Source organism: Sturnira hondurensis, unplaced genomic scaffold, assembly GCF_014824575.4.
Source record: "Sturnira hondurensis isolate 20B ecotype Veracruz unplaced genomic scaffold, ASM1482457v3 Scaffold0002765, whole genome shotgun sequence".
Classification (NCBI taxonomy): domain Eukaryota; kingdom Metazoa; phylum Chordata; class Mammalia; order Chiroptera; family Phyllostomidae; genus Sturnira; species Sturnira hondurensis.
The window spans coordinates 91,164-111,584 of NW_028075396.1; the positions used below are offsets into that span (position 1 = coordinate 91,164).

General features: G+C 37.5%; 1 long non-coding RNA gene across 1 annotated transcript; it reads left to right on the plus strand.

The window, feature by feature from the left end:
* The first annotated feature begins 66 nt into the window (after positions 1-66).
* Positions 67-17,862, plus strand: LOC118983331 (uncharacterized). The gene is made up of 3 exons (XR_005065702.1): positions 67-141; positions 17,262-17,355; positions 17,626-17,862. It is a non-coding gene; the product is annotated as an uncharacterized LOC118983331 (long non-coding RNA).
* Positions 17,863-20,421: the final 2,559 nt, after the last annotated feature.

Consider the following 20,421-nt stretch of genomic DNA (forward strand, 5'->3'; position numbering starts at 1 on the left):
CCTTTGCCAGACTGGGGAAGTTCTCCTTTATTATTTGTTCAAATACATTTTCCACTCGTGGCTGTTTGGGAGTGAATGGTACTAAACAGAGAGAGAGGATCACCAGTTGCTCTGTGACCTGAACAAATTTGAGAATCACTTGTATGTATGCTTTTTTCCTCAAAGATTTTATTTATTTATTTTAAGAGAGAGGGGAAGGGAAGGAGAAAGAGAGGGAGAGAAATATCAATGTGTGGTCACCTCTCATGTGCCCCCTATTGGGGACCTGGACCAAAACCCAGGCATGTGCTCTGACTGGGAATTGAACCAGCAACCCTTTGGTTCTCAGCCCACACTCAATCTACTGAGCTATGCCAGCTAGGGCCACTTGTATGTATTCTTGTAATGTTCAGGTTAAAATTGTAAAGTATATAAAATGATAAATGTTATATATTGAATATGAAGGCTATTTTATAATTGAAATAAATTGATATTGACTGAGTAATACAAATGAGGTATTGTTTTTAAGACTGTTTTGTACTCGTTTATTATCATATATTTGAAATATTGTGCTACAAATAGTTATGCTTAGGATTTTTACCCTTCAGAAATAACTACTCAACTAGAAGTAAAATAATAAAGATGAAAATGACAAAGCTTAATAATAGCTAGTTTAAAAATGTTTCCAGTCTGTGTTCTATAGCATAGCTATTGTTTTAATCCTCACCTGAGGAAATGTTTATTGATTTTTAGGGGGAGAGAAAGGGAAGTAGGGAGGGAGGAAGAGAGAAAGGGAGAAAGAAGGAGGGAGAAAGAGTGAGAAAGAAAATCAGTGTGAATGAAAAACATCAATCGGTTGCTTCCTGTATGAGGGGGACCACCCCCCAAAACAGTTTATTAATAAAAATTGTTCATTTATTTTTACATGTTTAAACTTCAGTCACCTTCAAAGTATTTGCCATTTGATGGAATACACCTATCAAGACTTTTTTCTCACTGCTGAAAACAGTTTTTGAACCTACCAGTTTTGATGCCTTTTAGTGCTTCTGCCATTTTTTGTTTCACCTATTCCACATTGGCAACACATTTCTCTTTGAGGACTTTTTCAATCCAATTAAAGTCGCTTGAGGTGAGATCACTCAGTGTGATGCTGAACACTCAGTGTGATGGGCACAGGTATGCTTCTAATGGGTTGGCCAAAAAGTTTGTTTATGGCTCTAATAGTGCTTAGTTGTCTTTAACTTCACTCAACAATTTTGCTAGATTATATATATATTATGGTGTTATATCAGTGTGTATTTAAAAACATCAAAATTGATGAATCTTTGTATAGCCATTTTATATTGAAGATGGAAGAAAATCTGCAACATTTTAAGGACATTATGCTTTATTTTTCAAGAAAAGTAAAATTGCAACTGAAATACAAAAAAAGGTTTTTGCAGTGTATGGAGAAGATTCTGTGACTGTTTGAATGTGTCAAAAGTGGTTTGTGAATACTTCTTGCTGGACAATGCTTCGTGGTCAGGTAGACCAGTTGAATTTGATAGTGATCAAATCAAGACATTGCTTGAGAACAGTCAATATTTTACCACACCAGAGATAGCCAACATACTAAGAATACCAAATCAATAAAATTATTAGTGAAGTGAAAATCATGTCTTTTATTTTACAGAAAATACTAAATGGACTTTTTGGCCAACCCAATAAATCACCCATGGTGAAATGGGTGAACACATTTAGTTTTTTTAAAAAATGTACTGAACATGGACTCAATCAGATTTACTCTGTCTGAGCTCAAGCACTCGGGTAGCAGCTTGAAAGGCACCAGTGGCATATATGAAGGAACTGAAGTGTCTGGCACCAAGGCAAGAGCTGGAGGACAGCTTTCTGCCATACAGAAAGGTGGACAGAGGACACTGTCCCTTTTCTGAACCCTCCTCCCACAGAGCAACACAGCCAGCAGGCAGGTGCCATATCTGAGATTCCATCAGTCTGGCCAACTGTTTGCCCTGCCTTGGATATCCCCTGAGACTCCATTCCACCCACCTTATAAGCCCAAACTACATGTTAACAGTGGCTTTCCCATATGAATCACTGGTCTTGGCTCATGCTTCACAACCACCTAAATCCTCTCAAACAAGCAATAGCCAGCCCCAGAGAGCCTCTAGCCTCCATACCTTTTGCTAAGTGGCCATAGGGCCAGAACTAACAGCAGCCAGCCTAGCTTCACAGCTTGGCTTTATCTGGGATCCTCCAGTCTCAGCATAAGAAGCAGCCATCTCAGATTGCTCAAGCAGGGTGGCCCCAGGCAGAGCACAGGTCAGGGCTGACATTGGCCTGCACTGCCTGTTAAACCCCAGTGCCTGTGCAACCAGTGGACAGCTACAGACCCCATTGTAGCACCACCACCCTGCCCCTGCACAGCTGATCCTCCATGGAGAGTGGAGGTTGGTGGTCAGTGGTCACAGCCAATCCTTGCAGCTGACTGTACTAGGTAAATCCCTCCCATTGACCTGCCAAAAGCAATTTTGCAGCTGAGTCAGAAGACTCAACTTGCAAGAAGAGGGTGTACTTAGCTCACATGAAGGGTACATCTCAAATAACCAGCTTGGGTGATAAGGGAGGCTGTGCCACTGGACCCTGCAGGACACCTACTACATTAGGCCATGCTACCAAGAGTGGGAGTCATGGCAGCAATACCTAATACATAGCAACAAACACAGGGAGGCTGCCAAAACGAGGGGACAAACATGGCTCAAATGAAACAACAGATCAAAACTCCAGGAAAAGTACTAAACAAAATGGAGATAAGCAATCTACCAGATGCAGAGTTCAAAACACTAGTGATAATGATAATCAAAAAAACTTAGTGAGGACCTTAACAGCATAGAAAAGATCCAGTCAGAAACAAAGGATAGAAATGAAGAACAATTTACAGGGAAACAACGATAGAGTGGATGAAGCTGAAAAACAAATCAATTATTTGGAACATAAGGAAGCAAAAACAACCAATCAGAACAAGAGGACAAAAAAAAAAAAAGGATCCAAAAGAGTGATCATAGTATAAGCAAGCCTCTGGGACAACCTCAGGCATTCCAACATTCACAGTATAGACATGCCAGAAGAAGAAGTAGAGCAAGAAATTGGAAATCTATTTGAAAATAAATGAAAGAAGACTTCACTAATTTGGTGAAAGAAATAGACATGCAATTCAAGGAACAAAGAGAGTCCCAAATAAGATGGATTCAAAGAGGCCCACTCCAAGACACATTATAATTAAAATATCAAAGGTCAAAGATAAAGATAAAATCTTAAAAGCAGCAAGAGAAAAGCAGTTATTTACATATAGGCAAGTTCTCATAAGGCTGTCAGCTGATTTCTCAAAGGAAACTTTGCAGGCTAGAAGGAATTGTGAAGAAACATTCAAAATCATGAAAAACGGGAACCTATAGCCTAGATTGCTCTACCCAGCAAAACTGGTACTCAGAATCAAAGGGCAGATAAAGACAGGACAGATTAGTTTAAGAAGTGGAGGCTAACAAGAAGAGTCTCACAAACAATGGGAAGACAAACAATCCCCAAATGAATGGAAAGCAGGAAGCCTCAGAAAGAATGCTAAATGAAATAGAGGCAAGTCAAATATCAGTTACTGAGTTCAAAGCAATGGTTATAAGGAACCTCAATGAACTCATAGAGAATTACCAAAAACTACAAGGAAACTATAATGAACTCACCGCAAACTATACGAACATGAAAAAGGAAATAGAAACTATCAACAAGGGTCAAGAGTCAATGAAGAATAAAATTCCTGAACTGAAGAACACAGTAGAAGGAATCAAAAGCAGGCTAGATGAAACAGAGGATTGAATCAGTAAGCTGGAGGACAAGGCAGGAAAAACCCCAATGAGAAACATGAAGAAAATGAAAACATACTTAGAAAGAATGAAGAGGTGATAAAGGAAATGCGCAACAACATGGAACATAATAATATCCATATAATACGGATACCAGAAGGAAAAGAAGAAGAGCAAGGGATAGAAAGCCTGTTTGAAAAAATAAAGATGGAATACTTCCCTAATATGGTGAGAGAAAAAGTCACACAAATCCAGGAAACACACAGTCCCAATCAAGAGGCCCACTTCAAGACACATCATAATTAAAATGGCAAAATTCCAAGACAAAGAGAGAATCTTAAAGTCAGCAGAGTGAAACAGGAAGTAACATACAATGGAGCCCTGTTAAGGCTAGCAGCTGACTTCTCAATGGAAACACTCCAAGCCAGAATAAATTGACAAGGTATATTCCAAGTAATGAAAAAGGAAGAGCTGTAACCAAGACTACTCTATCTAGCAAGTCTCTCAAATACAATGAAAGGCCAAATAAGGAGCTTCCCAGAAAAGAGAACACTCAAAAGGTATATCTCCTCCAAACCAGCTCTGCAAGCGAAGCTAAAGCATATCCTTAAAGAATAGAAAGAAAAAAAAAACAGTGAGAGAGACAGCAACACAGGTACTAAAACATGGCAATGAATCAGTACCTACCAAAATAACCTTAAAAGTAAATGGATTAAATGCTCTAATCAAAGACATAAAGTAGCTTTATGGAGAACAAATCATGACTGACACATATACTGCCTACAAGAGACACACCTCAGAAAAAAGACCCACACAAATGGAAAATGAAGGGCTGGAAAAAAATATTCCAAGCAAATGGACAAAAAACAAAACAAAAAAACTTGGGGTTGCAATACTCATATCATACAAAATTGACTTCAAAAAAGTGCCATAAAAGGAGACCCAGAAGATCACTTCATAATACTCAAGGAAAGAGTCCACCAGAAGACATAAACATTCTACATATATATGTACCCAATATAGGAGCACCCAAATACATAAGGAAAATCTTGGAGGACTTCAGGAGAGATACTGAGAGAAACAGAATTATAGTAGGGAATTTTAACACACCACTGTCAAAATGGATAGATCTTCCCAACAAAATATCAACAAAGATATTGTGATATTGAACAATAACCTAGATCAAATGGACTTAACTGATATATATATATAGAGCCTGTCATCCCAAAGAACCAAAATACACATTCTTTACAAATGTGCATGGAACATTTTCAAAGGTAGACCACATGATAGGACACAAAAACCCTCAACAAATTCAAGAAAATTGAAATCATATCAAGCATTTTCTCTGACCACAAGGGACTGAAACTAGAAACCAACCTGAAGGAAAAAAAACCCCAAACACTCAAACTCATGGAGATTGAATAGCATGTTATCAAACAGTGAATGGCTCAAGAATGAGATCAAGGAAGAAATCAAAAAGTTTCTGGAAACAAATGAAAATGAACTTGCAACAACCAAAATCTTATGGGACACAGCAAAGACAGTCTAGAGGGGTGATTTCATAGCAATACAGACCTACCCTAGGTCTGTAAAAACACTGAAAAGATAGAAACACTTCAAATAAACAACCTAACCCTACATCTACAAGACTAGAAGAAGAACAACAAAGACAGCCCAGAGCAAGTACAAGGGAGGAAATAACCAAGATCAAAGTAGAATTAAATGACATAGAGATTAGAAGCACACTCCTAAGGATCAATAAATGCAGGAGAAGGTTCTTTGAAAAGATAAATAAAATTCATGAGCCTTTAAAGAGACTCATCAAGAAAAAAAGAGAGGACCCAAATACACACAATCAGAAATGAAAGAGGAGAGATTTCAGCTGGTACCACAGAAATACAAAGGATTGTAAGAAATTACTATGAAGAACTATATGCCAAGAGATTTGAAAACCTAAGTGAAATGGACAAATTTCTAGAAAAATAAAATCTTCGCCTGGCTGGCATAGCTCAGTGGAATGAGCGCGGGCCTGCGAACCAGAGGATCGCAGTTCGATTCCCAGTCAGGGCACATCCCTGGGTTGCAGGCTGGTTCCCTGCAGGCCAACTCCCAGCAGGGGACCCACGAAAGGCAACCATACATTGATGTTTCTCTCCGTCTCCTTCCCCTCTAAAGATAAATAAATAAATAAAATCTTTAAAAAATAAAATAAATTGTTTAAAAAAAATTAAAAAAAGAAAAATAAAATCTTCGAAAACTGAATGAAGATGTAGAAAGCCTGAACAGACAAATGACAGCTGATGAAATTGAAGTAGTAATCAAAAAACTACCAACACAAAAAGCCCTGGACCAGATGGTTTCACAGAAGAATTCTGAAAAGCATTTAAGGAAGAGATAACCCCTATTCTTCTCAGTCTATTCCAAAAATTCAAGAAAGCATAAGACTCCCAAACTCTTTTTATGAAGCCAGAATCATCCTAATCCTAATACCAGATAAATACAATACAAAGAAAGTAAGCTTCAGGCCAATATTGCTGCTGAACATAGATGTGAAAACCCTCAAAAAATATTGGCAAAGTGTATCCAGCAATACATTAAAAAGATCATACACAATGATCAAGTGGGATTCATCCCAGGGATGCAAGGATGGTACCATGTTGGCAAATCAATAAGCGTAATACATCACATAGATAAAATGAAAGACAAGAATCACATGATCATATTATTAGATGGGGGGAAAAGGATTTGTTAAGGCACAGCACCCATTGATGATAAAAACACTCAGCAAAGTGGGAATAGAGGGAGTATACCTCAACATAATAAAGGCCATATATGAGAGACCTACAGGCAACATCATACTCAATGGGCAAAAACTTAGAGCTTTCCCACTAAGATCAATAGCAAGACAAGGATGTCAACTTTCACCACTACTATTCAACATAGTATTAGAAGACCTAAATGAATGTGGCAAAACGGGATACAAAGTCAATATTCAGAAGTCAAAGGCATTTTGTACATTAACAAGAAAATATAAGACACAAAAATCAGTAAAAAAATCCCATTCAATATAGCAATAAGGAAAGCAAAGTACCTAGGAATAAACCAAACAAGGGTTTAAAAGACCTGTACTCAGAGAGTTACACAACACTGAAGAAAGAAATTAAGGAAGACACAAACAAATGGAAGCATATATCATGTTTATGGATTGGAGGAATTAACATCATCAAAATGTCCATACTACCCCTGAAATTCCCTCCCCTCTCCCCTCCGGGGAAATAAGGGAGGGATTTAGAGGAACCTATATAAAGGATATATGGACAACAACTGAGAAGGGTGGAAATGGGAGGGAGGGGGGAGGATGGGGGGTGGGACGGGATGGGAGTAATAGACAGAAAACTGTACTTGAAAAATAATTAAATAAAAAAATAGACAGGGGGAGGGTGAGAATAGTATAGGAAATGTAGATGCCAAAGAACTTATATGTATGACACATGGACATGAACTAAAGGGGGGGAATGTGGGTGGGGGGGAGTGCAAGGCGGAGGGGAGTGAAGGGGGAAAAATGGGACAACTGTAATAGCACAATCAATAAAATATATTTGAAAAAAAAATAAAATAAAAAAAAATGTCCATACTACCCAAAGCAATTTAAAGATTCAATGCAATCCTTATTAAGGTACCAATGGCATATTTCACAGGTATAGAAAAAACACTTCAGAAATTTATGTGGAACCATAATCAACCCTAAATAGCTGCAGCAATTTTGAGAAAGAAGAACAATGTAGAAGGAATCACAATACCTGATATCAAACTGTATTACAAGGCCACTGTAATGAAAACAGCCTGGTACTGGCATAAAAATAGGCACATAGACCAATGGAACAGAATAGAGAGCCCAGAAATAAACCCAAGTCTCTTTGGGTCAATTAATATTTGACAAAGGGGGAAGAAGCATAAAGTGGTATGAAAAATAGTCTCTTCAACAAATGGTGTTGGGAGATCTGGAGAGCTATGTGTAAAAAAATGAAGCTCAATCACCAACTTACACCACACATAAAAATAAATTCAAGGTTGATAAAAGTCATGACACCTTAAAAGTCCTAGAGGAAAACATCGGAAGGAAAATCTCAGATATTCCACACAGCAATATCTTCACAAATATTCCCTCTAAAACAAGAGATATAAAGGAAAGAATAAGCAAATAGGATTTCATCAAAATAAAAAGCTTATGCATAACTAAAGAAAACACCATTAAAATGAGAAGAAAACCAACAATATGGGAAAATATATTTGCCAATGATATCTCAGACAAGGGTTTGATTGCCAAAATATACAAAGAACTTACAGGAGTCCACTCCAGTTATCCACTCCAGTTGTTTGAAAGACAAACAACCCAGTGAAAACATGGGCAAAAGACTTGAACAGACACTTCTCCAAGGAGGATATACAGTCCCAGAGACAATGAAAATATGCTCAGCATCACTAGCCACCAGAGACATGCAAATTAAAACCATAATGAGATACCACTTCACACTAGTCACAATGGCCATCATAAACAAATCAACAAACAAGTGTTGGAGACGATGTGGAGAAAAGGGAACCCTAGTGCACTGTTGGTAGGAATGATGACTCGTGTAGCCAGTCTGGAAACAGTATGGAATTTCCTTAGAAAACTAAAAATGGAACTGTATTTTGATCCAACAGTTTCACTGCTGGGGTTATATCCTAAGAACCCTGAAACACCAACCCAAAAGAACCTGTACAACCCAATGTTCATAGCAGCACAATGTACAATAGCCCAGTTGTAGAAGCATCCTAAGTGCCCATCAGTAAATGAATTAATCAAAAACTGTGGTGCATTTACACAATGGAATACTATGCAGCAGTGAGAAAGAAGGAGCTCCTAGTCTTTGCAACAGCATGGAGGGAACTGGAGAGCATTATGTTAAGTGAAATAAGCCAAGTGGTGAGGGACAAATACTATGTGATCTCACCTTTAACTGGAACCTAATCAACAAAGGAAAAAAGTAAGCAAAAAGAACTAGAGACATTGAAATTACAACAATCTTGAAAGTGACCAGAGGGGAGGTAGCAGGGGATAATGGGGTAAGGGCTTTCAAGAACAACTACAAAGGGCACATGGACAAAACCAAGAAGCAGTGTGGAAGCAAGGGAGGGAAGTGGGTTTGGCTGGGGTGGGGGTTGGGGTTTAGTGGGTGGTAAATGCAGACAACTGCAATTGAACAACAATACAATAATTAAAAAAACAACAACGAAAGAGCTAACAAGTTTAGCAAGAGTGCAGGATACATGATAAATATACAACAATCATCTATATTTTTACAGTAAGAAACAAATGGAAATAACAAAAATTATATAGCATTTCAATAGCATAAAATATGGAATAAGAATAAATCTGGCAAAAGGCATGGAAGACCTTTACACTGAAAACTGAAAATATTGCTGAGAGGAATTAAAGATGACAAATTGGAGAGACATGTCTGACTAATGGATTCATGTTGTTAAGATGTAAGTTCTCCCAAAACTGATCTATAGGTTAAAAAATCAAGTTGATTGTAAAAGTAATAAAGAAATGCAAAAATACAGAATATCTGAAACAACTGGCTGAGACAAAAAGATCAAATATGGATGGCTGACTCTCCCTAATTTTAAGACATATAAATCTACAGTAATCAAAATAGGTAGAGTGTATTAGTATAAGATAGACAAATTGATAAATGCAACAGAATAAGAGCCCAGAAATGGACCCACTTTCATAAAGGCAACTGATTTTTGACAAAATGCAAAAGTAATTCAGTGAAGAAAAAATAGATATTTTCCAATACATGGTGCTTGGAAGAACTGGATATCTATATGCAAAAATTAATTCAAAATTGATCACAGACCTAAATGTAAAGCCCAAAGCCGCAACTTACATAAGAAAACAAAAAAAATTGTGACTCTGAGTTAGACAAAGATTTTTAGAGGTGACACCAAAAGTACAATTTATAAATGTAAAGCTGATAAATTGGACAATCACGTTTTACAAACTTCTAATCTTCAAAAGACATTGTTAAAAGAAAGAACAAACCATGGATAGGGAGAAATACTTGTGAAGCGTATGTTGAAGGATTTGTATCAAGAAAATAAACTCTAAAGACTGAACAATGAGAAATCAAAAGTCTTAATTGGAAAATGGAGAGAAGACTTGAAGAGTCCCTTCACCAAGAAGATACCTTGGTAGCAAGTAAGCACAAAAAGGACACTCATCTTTATTAATCTCATTAGTCTTCAGGGAAACACAAAGACCATGATGGAACAACTGGTTATCTGAATACAAAATGAAATGTATATATGGCCTTGGCCTGGTATCTCAGGTGGTTAGAGCGTTGTCCTGATAGGCCCAGGTTGTGGGTTTGATACCCAGTTATGGAACATACAAGAATCAACCAATGAATGTATAAATAAGTGAAAAAACAAATCAGTGATTCTCTCTCTCTCTCCCTTCCTCTCCCAAACATCAATAAAAAATTTCTTAAGTGTGTACACAGCTATTAGAACAGCTAAAATGAAAAGTGCTGTTGAAGATGTAGAAGAATTGGAACTCTGATACATTCCTTTGTAGTAGGAATGTAAAATGATACAGTCACTTTGGAAAATAGTCTGTTGATTTCTTTTAAGAGTTAAACATACAACACATGACCCAGCCATTGCAGTCTAGACATTTTCCCAAGAAAAAAAAGCATTTGTTCTTACAAAGGTGTGTACATGAATGTTCATAGCAGCTTTATTTTCAACAGTCTCAAATCAGAAGTAACTCAAACGTCCATCATCAGGTGAATGGATAAATTGTGATACAATGAAATACTATCAGCAATAAGAGGGAATTAGTTATTACATGCAGTAAGATGTATAATCTCAAAATAATATTCTGAGTGAAGAGACAAAAAGTTGAGAACATACCATACAATTTCACATACATGCCAAAGGGAACCCATAAAAACCTGGAATTATATTCTGTAGGGCAGGCCCCATGTATACAGGACTCCCCTGCTAGGTGAGTGCTCTTGGAACTGATTTGTGTGTGTGTACAGCTGGAATTGTGTGAGAGGCTGCATTCAGCTTCAGTGAATTTTTTTGAAGATTTGATGCATTTGCCCATTTCATGGGTGATTTATGAGTGTACTTGCCCACACAAGTGTGTGTTCAGCAGTGTTTGACCAAAAACAGCATGACCCCAGTGCTCCAGCTTTCCTATTCACCTAATCTTACCCCAAGTGACATTGTTTTGTTTCCCAAATGAAAAAAAAGTCCTCAAAGAGAAACATTTTGCTGATGTAGAAGAGGTGAAACAAAAATGGCAGAAACACTAAAAGGCATCAAAATTGATGAGTTTGGAAACTGTTTTGAGCAGTGAAAAAGAGTTTCAATAGGTGTATTACATCAAATGGAGAGTATTTTGAAGGTGACTGAAGTATAAACATGTAAGAATAATACACAGTTTTTTATAACTAAATTCTGGGGCTTTTAGGATTCCCCCCTCATAAAACCCTAGAATATACAAAATAATCTATAGGGACAAAAGATAGATTAGTGGTTGCCTGAGGAGAGACCTACAAGGGGGAAGGAATTAAGAAGAGGCAAGGGTAATCCTTAGGGATGTTGGAGGTGTTCACTATGATGGTTTCATGGGTGTATGCATGTTAAAACTTATCCATTGTACACTTCAAATACACATGTTAAAAGTTATCAGTTGTGTTAAATACACATGTCAAGAGTTATCAATAAGCCTTAAATAAATGTGGCTTATTGAATATCAGTTATATCTTAATAAAGCTTAATATATATATATGCATACATATATATCTATTTCAAATATATCTAGAGAAAAAGGAAAATAATTTCAATTGTAATATAAAAGGGAATTAACATTTCTTTGAAACATACTAAGCAAGCACTAGACAGGGGCTTTAAATAAGAATTATAGTAGAAACAAATATATCATTTTCTGTGTTCCAGGCATTGTTATGTGTACTTTATATATTATTTAATACTCACAACTCCTTGAGGTGAGGACTAGTATTAAGCTCATTTTACAAATGAGGGAATGAAGGCAAAAAGTTACACAACTTCTGAGTGAGGGAACTGAGATTTGAATGTGGGCAGTCTTGTGTTTCAGTAGATTTTATTGACACCGATAAAGCTACATAATTTTATTTACCATTTACAAATGAGAAGACTGCCTCACAAAAGCAATATCTTTTTCAAAGTCACAGAATTTGTAAGTAATATAGTCAAGATTTACCCCTAAATTTGTTTTACTCTAAAATATACATTCTACACTAGATTACCTCCATTTAGATTTGTAGTTAAATAGCTGGACTGAGGGATACTGTAATAGTACTGATAACTAATAGCTCAGTCTTACCCACTTCAGTGTTACCCACTTCTCCTGTATGCCTTTACTATTTGTATGTTCTCTGGTATGTTTATTAGAGATTAGAATACACATAGAACTAGTAAGCAGTGTATTGCTTTGTTACAATTCCATTTTCAATATTCACAGTATAGTTATATCTTTGGAAACTAAGAACTAGATAGTAGGTTAGAAACTGATATATAGCTATATCTTTTGTAACTAAAAAATTGATATTGTGATCCCTCTTACTTTGTTATACTATGCAGCAAAAGGAAAGAAGAAACTCCTACCCTTCGTGACAGCATTTATGAAATTTGAGAGAATTATACTAAGTGAAATAAACCAGGCAGTGAATGACAAGTGCTATATGATTTCATGTATAAGTGGAACCTAATCAACAAAACAAACAAATGAGCTAAATAGAACCAGAGACTTGGAAATAAAGAACAAGCTAACAGTGACCAGAGGGGAGGGGGGACGGGGATAACAGGGGAAAGAAGGGGATAACAGGGGAAAGAAGGAGCAGGGGCAGCCAAGGAACATGAATAGAGGACTCAGTGGCACAGACAATGGGGGTGTTGACTGTAGAAGTCATTGGGTACTGGGCAGGGGAGAGCGATGGGGAAGAAGAGGGGACAACTGTAACTGAAAAACAATAAAAAAGAAATAGAATATGTGACTTTGGAGGATCTTTTGGGGCTAACATTAAAGCCAGTAACTTATTTGTGCACTTTTATAAATAGAATTAAACATATATGTTCCTATATCCCTAAAATTGAGCTAGAGGACACTTTTTATAAAAATGCAATATTCCTTTTGTGTACATGTTTTAGTTATGGTTACTAGCCTGGAAGATATGGTTAGAAATGTGATCAAAGTGGATGCAAGTGGATTTTCTTGATCAAAGATAAGAGAAAAAGTAAAAACACAGAAATATTTCCAAGTTGCTAAAAAATGATTCCATTATTGGACAGTTTCCAATAGACATAAAACTTTATAATAAAATTGTTTTTAAGTGACATTTAGAGGCAAAATAATGTAACAGTTAAGAGAAGTGTCATTGGAATTAGATTTGGACTCAAATCGTAACTCTGACTACTTAGCAGCTAGCTATACTATATTACCTTGAAGATGTAATTCAACTCGCTCATCAGTTTTGCCTATCTGTGAAATGGGTTAGTAATACCTACCTCATAGAATTATTGTGAATCCTAAATGAGACAATATTTGGGTAGTTACACTATGTTCAACATACTGAATAAATGTTCCATTGCTAGCTACTATGAAGATAGTAGAAATATAGGAATTCAAAGCCATATTGGATTAGATAATGATGAAATGCTAAAAGTGTCTTATGATATAACCTCCTGTTTACAGAAAATGCTTCACATAGTTTCCAAAAGCTTAGTTCAGAGACTATCAGATGAAATCAAGCAAATTCACAGTGTTATGGCTATAGATTACAAGTTATCAAACTTGGTCCTTTCCTATTTAAAGAAAAATGTGGGGTAGCATATTCTAAAATTGAATCTGCTTTAAAAGTGGTTTTCAACTTCTGGCCAAGATGGAGGCATAGGTGGAAACACTGTGCCCCCTCCCACAACTAAATTTAAAGGCAACAGAGTTTTAGAAACAAAAATGCAGCCAAAACAGTGAAAATTGAACTGTATAGAAGTCCCACAACAACAAACCACTCAGCCAGACCAGTAAGAGGGGCAGAGTCAGCGGTGGAGCAGGGTCGGGCTAGAAAAATCCTTAGGTCCCACCGACCCAAGAGCAGAGGCAGAGGTGGTTGGTGGATCCCAAGCGTGGGGTGGTGACAGGCGGACCCAGGGAGGGCGCAGGGCGGCTGGCTGACTGCAGACACACATTCGAGTGCAGATAAACCAAGAGAAGGAGCAAATAGCGAGATAGACTGCTCAGGCTAGGGCCCCAGCAATGGGAATTAGAGCCTGAAAGCACCAACTGGAAAGACTTTCTGGGTCAAGGTGCTAGGAGAGGCTCCCAGGCTCACAGAGAGTTCATTGGAGAGACTCATAGGGTCCTGGAGATTACACAAGCCCACACACCCAAGAACCAGCACCAGAGGGGCCCAATTTGCTTGTGGGAAGCCACAGAGGGGACAGGAATCTGAGAGAGAGCAGAGTGGAGCAAAGTGCCATTTTTTCCCCTCTCTGACCCCGCCCCCACATACATCATCACAACCCAACCACTGAGTTGCCCCACCCTGGTCAACACCTAAGGCTCCGCCCCTCATACATAACAGGTGGGAACAGACTAAACATTATGATTCAAGAACAGCTCAAAGCCCCAGAGCCTATAATTCTAAGCAACCAAGAAATAGCCAACCTTTCAGATGCAAAGTTCAAAACATTGGTGATCAGGATGCTCACAGAATTGGTCGATTTTAGCCATAAATTAGAGGAACATATGGAGGCTAAATTGATTGAAATGAAGGGACATGAACAGGAAACCAACAGTGATGGAAAGGAAGCTGGGACTCAAATCAAGGGAGTGGACCAGAAGGAAGAAAGAAATGACCAAACAGAAAAGCATGAAGAAACAGGAATTCAAAAAAATGAGGAGAGGCTTAGGAACCTCCAGGACATCTTAAACGTTCCAACATCTGAATTATACGGGTACCAGAAGGGGAAGAGGAACAGCCATGAGTGGAAAACCTATTTGAACAAATAATAAAGGAGAATTTCCCCAGTGTGGCAAAGGAAATAGACTTCCAGGAAATCCAGGAGGCTCAGACAGTCCCAAAGAAGTTGGACCCAAGAAAAAGCACACCAAGGCACATCATAATTACATTAGCCAAGATTAGAATGAGGGAGAGAATCCTAGAAGCAGCAAGAGATAAGGGGACAGTCACCTACAAAGGAGTTCTCATCAGACTGTCAGCAGATTTCTCAAAAGAGACCTTCCAGGTAAGAAGGGGCTGAAAAGAAGTATTCCAAGTCATGAAATCCAAAGACCTACATTCAAGATTGCTCTATCCAGCAAAGCTTTCATTTAGAATGGAAGGGCAGAAAAAGTGCTTTTCAGATAAGGTCAAATTCAAGGAGTTCATCATCACCAAGCCCTTATTATATGAAATGTTAAAGGGACTTATCTAAGAAAAAGAAGATAAAAAATATGAACAGTGAAAGGAAAGCAAACTCACAGTTATTAACAGCCATACCTAAAACAAAAGCAAACTAAGAGGACAGGTAGATTAGGAGTGGAAACACAGGAATGGAGATCACATGGAGGGTTAGCAACAGGGGAGTGGGAGGAGGAGAAGGGGGGACAAGGTACAGAGAATAAGGAGCATAGACGGTAGGTAGAAAATAGACAGGGGGGCAGGAATACTATGGGAAATAGAGAATCTAAAGAACCTGTGACACATGGACATGAACAAAAGAGGGGGAATGGTGAGAGAAGGGTGTGCAGGGTGGAGGGAAGTGAAGGGGGGAATGGGACAACTGTAATGGCATAATCAATAAAATATATTTTTTTAAAAAGTGGTTTTCTCTTTACATCATTCCATAGCCAAGATTTGCTTTGGGGATAGAAATTCACATTGACAATGACAGTTTTGCATTAAAACGAACTCCATATTTAAGAGCTAGTTTGGGTGATTTATATTAATGTATCTTTTATAATTCATACTCTTAAAGCCAAAGCCGTTATACAGAAGTACATTTATGAAATAAAAGTTGCAGTTATTTATTTTGTGTTTTATTTTAAGGCATATAATTTGTGTAAACTGGCTAGAAGCATATTCAATTTTAAATTTAGGACAGTGTGTGTGACAATCCAGAAAAACTAAGTCTTTCATCTATATGTTGGAATGATAGGCAGATATTAAAAACACCTTTTCAAAATATTCAATATGAGAAAATGATCATTATAGATTATAAAGTCATTATTTCTATCAAACAGTAATTAATCTTATTCTTTCCAACCCTCTACTCTTCCTCAAGCTACTTCCTTCCCACTCCCAGTATATACAGGAGCATAATGGAAGAAGTGTTTCAAGGCAAGATGAATAATCAGTAAATTTTAAAGTTTGAAGGGATTTCAGAGGTCACTTTGCCAAGGAAACTAACACTCTGGAAATTAAATGTCTCGTCTAAGGTCTCAGTCTAGCATTGCCACTTGCTGAAATCTTACTCCACATATTTGGCACATTTTACTTTCTACTGCTACATTTTAGGTTGAGTCAGACCAGATTACAGTAGTCCCCCCTTATCCACAGTGGATATGTCCCAGTGTCTGGATACTGGGATTGTAATGAACTTGATATATATTATATTTTTTTCCTATACATACATACCTTATCACTTCAAGGAAGCACCTTCTGGCTTCATTTTGGTGCATCCAAATTGCCAAGGATTACCACTCTTGTACTTGGGGGCAATTAATATTATTTACTTAATAGAAGACTTGTGATACCACAACAGTTGATCCGAAAAGAGATGGCTGCTAAGTGACGAACAGGCCTATAGCATATACATATGGACTTGCTGGACAAAGGGATTATTCCATCTCAGGTAGTACAGAGCTGGATGGCATGAGACTTCATTGTATTACTTAGCACAATTTAAAACTTATGAATTGTTTATTTCTGGAAACTTCCATTGAATATTTCTGGATCATGGTTGTTGATCCCTGGTAACTGAAACCATGGAAAGTCAAAGCAGGGGGAAGGAACTACTGAAGGTTAGGCCAAAGAGTATGAACTTAATCCCAGTTGATTCTTTTTTTTTTTTTTGAAGGGTGGGGAGTAGGTGGTATAAGTACAAGGGAATGATAATGATCAGTTATAAAATCTCTGTAGAGTTCATTTACATTTTCTCTTAATTCTAAGTCTTTTAACTTTTTCCTTAATCAATACAACTTTAAAAATTCTTGGGGGAAACCCCCAATAATTTCTTTGTCTATTGAGAAATGAAAGTGGCTAGATTACAACTTATACCTATTTTATTTATTCATATCCTTTTTTTTGTCTCTTCCACTAGAATATATCTTCCAGGAGGGCAGGCCTATATCTTTTTTTGTTGACTCCAGCTTCTAGCAAGTGTTTGACACACAAAAGATGTTCAATAGAAACAGGTAAGTGAATTAATAAATAAATGATAGGTACTAAAACACAAAATTCTTTATTTACTTTGACTAGATTTCTTCTGGAAAATTTTCCAAGTTTGCCATTCCATTGCCATTCTACCAATTAATTTTAGAATTGGGTGATTCTACTCTATTCTTCATATGTTCTCCATTTCAGGCTAGCACAATTGAACGGTTTTATAGTATTAATTTAGGTTCTCATAAAATTCTCATGCCAAATTTGCTAAGCTTGAGGATGATCTTTATTGTTATCCACAGATGAATGTGTACACTTATATCATGAACATGTGAGATTAATCTGCTGATGAATCAGAACACAACACTGCTGGATGAGCATGTTTAGAAACAGGAAAAAAGGAGATGTGATGCATTGAAAAATAGAAGCATTTGACTGAACTAAGTATACATTTGAACTTATATACTCAAATTAAGTGTAAGTTTCAAACCTGATGAAAAGAAGTAAATAATAATTTATTTTATTTATTTACTTTTTAGAGAGAGGGGAAGAGAGGAGAAAGAAAAGAAGAGAAACAACAATTTGTGAGAGAAACACCTATCAGTTGCCTCTCCCATGTCTCCAGCTGGGGACCCACAACCCAGGCATGTACCCTGACAGGGAATTGAACCAATGACTTTACAGTTCACAAGCTGGCACTCAATATACTGAGCTACATCAGCCAGGGCATAAGTAATATCTTAAGTAATAAACAAGTAAAATGTTTTAATTTTTTTCATAAGTAACATTTCTAAAAGCACATTTTCTCTTAAAAGTAAGCTATCAAAACAAGACAAAAACTCTGAGGCTAAATTTAAATAATAATCTTGGTTTTTAAAAGGCAGTGTAATTTTTCTCCTTAGATTTATTTTCAACATAAAAATGTATATAGAGAAAGAAAAGATATTTATTTTTCTACAGTGAAATCTTTCCAGAAGAGGATGCTTTAAAATGTTGGCCTTATAGACCGTTTCTAGGAATTTATCTTAATTTAGTAAATAACCTGAAATGTTAAAACAGATTTATGGATAAAAAATTTCATAGCAACACCATTAAAAGAAAGTATAAAAAATAGCTTAAATGACCACTTAAGGAAATAATACTCCATAGAAGGAATATTATGCAGTCTGAAATGTTTTTGCAGAGTTTTAAATGGCCTGAGGAAATAGTTCTGATAAATTGTAATGAAAAAAGGCAGTGTACTCAAGCAAAGAGTTTAAATTTCATAAGCTTAAAAATTATGTGCACTGCAATAGTCATTTACATCTAAATAAAGAAATTATTGGTTATTTTTTCCTGTTGTCATATAAAAATATTTTCTTTAGCATACTTTTAAAATTTTCTTTGCCTATGTGTACCGCTTTTATAATCAGAAAAAGAAGTCCATTATTTGTCATAGATATGTGTTTATGTCCCAAAGATGTGTTTTCAGTATCATCGTGTAAATATAAATATTGTTGACTAAAAATATTACTTAAATCCAAATAATGGAGTTTTCAAAACAAACACTGATACATATCCTATAACTTGTAAAATTATAATGGTTTACTATAATTTCCTAAATATTATGACACAGTGGGCTCTGAGTATGTTCATGATGGCTGATAATGGAGATTCTTCAATTGATTTACTAAGTTCCTTGAATCTGCCAGTTAATAACTCTTCCAGCAAAGAGTTAAATGATACAGCACGATGTCAAAAAGGTGTCCATAAAATTGCCATTAATTTGTGTGGTGCACTTTTGCAAACAATTCTTTTGTTCATCAGAAAGAACAGTCTCAAACAGCCAACAGAATCCCAGCTTATATAAGGTTTGGAGGCCAAAATTGTAGATGACATTGAAATCTCCTTACCATTGATGGTAAAGAGACTGTGTTGGGATGGTAGGGTCCCTGGGACCAGTGCAGGGGCCAAGGCTGCTGTGACCTCTGGCTCAGCGCCTGCCACAGGATCCTTGGAGGAGAGCCAAATCAATAGCTCCCTCTCCTACCAAAGCAGGGAGGACAGAGCAGCACCAGGATGGAAATGGATACTTGAAGCTGCTGGGGGAGAATAACGATGATGTGGGAGATGCACAGAGGTGGTGCTCACCCACTGGGACTGTGGACACATCTAGGTCATTACCAGAGAAATTGAGGAGTTAGAGGACACCTGGAGATGGGAGAAGAGTTGGGATGTGCTAGACCCTCACCCAAGTAGTCTCCGTCCAGTCTGCTTAGAAAGTTACGTTGATTGAAAAGCAGGTCACTTGTTAAGAATGGTGGGCTTAAACAAGAGGATTTTATTTAAAAAAAAGGCTCTCAGTCCCTGTTGAGGAACTCTTGCCACAGCCCTGACCCTCACCACTGCTGAGGTGGCCTGCCATGTCACCACTGGCTTGCTTTGAAGAGGAAGGAGAAGGTGCCCTGCACAGAGGGTTCAGAGGTGGGTAATAGGGCTCAGGGAGTTAGTAGTCCCCAGAAAGACTTAACTCAGTGGGGGAGCTGAACTACCCTGAAGAGACTCTGACGGTGCCTAGTACCTAGGCCAGCAGAGGAAGAAAGTGGTGTGTGAATTGTCCCTAATTAGTGCACCCCACTGAGGTCATGGCTGGTGGATTAAAGGCACCAGCCAGGTGCAAATGGATAGTCGGGGCTGGTGGAGAACTGAGTAACTGGGCTGGACGCTGAGCAACTGTGAAGAGTGTGTCCCAGACCTGGCCCATCCTTGCAAAACCAAAAGGGAGAAAAGTGAAGCCCAACCCTCCTCAGCCTGCATCATCCAGGAAGAGCAGCGGAACTCACTTGGAAGGTTTAAAGTGTGCAGGAGGCTCCCCTCGCCTACCCCCCACCAGCCACCAAGTGAGACAATAAGACTGGGAGCAGTGAAAGGTACAGAGACAGACCCAAAGAGGGAACACAAGGCCAACCCCAACAACTCAGAAACTGAGAAAAATTTCACTTAACTATTCCAGAGAACTTGCATGTTATTGTTTATTTGTATTATTATGTTTTCATTATTTTTACTTTTATTTTATTAGTATTTTTTATTTCTCTTCTGATTAGTTTTCTTGGTTTTAT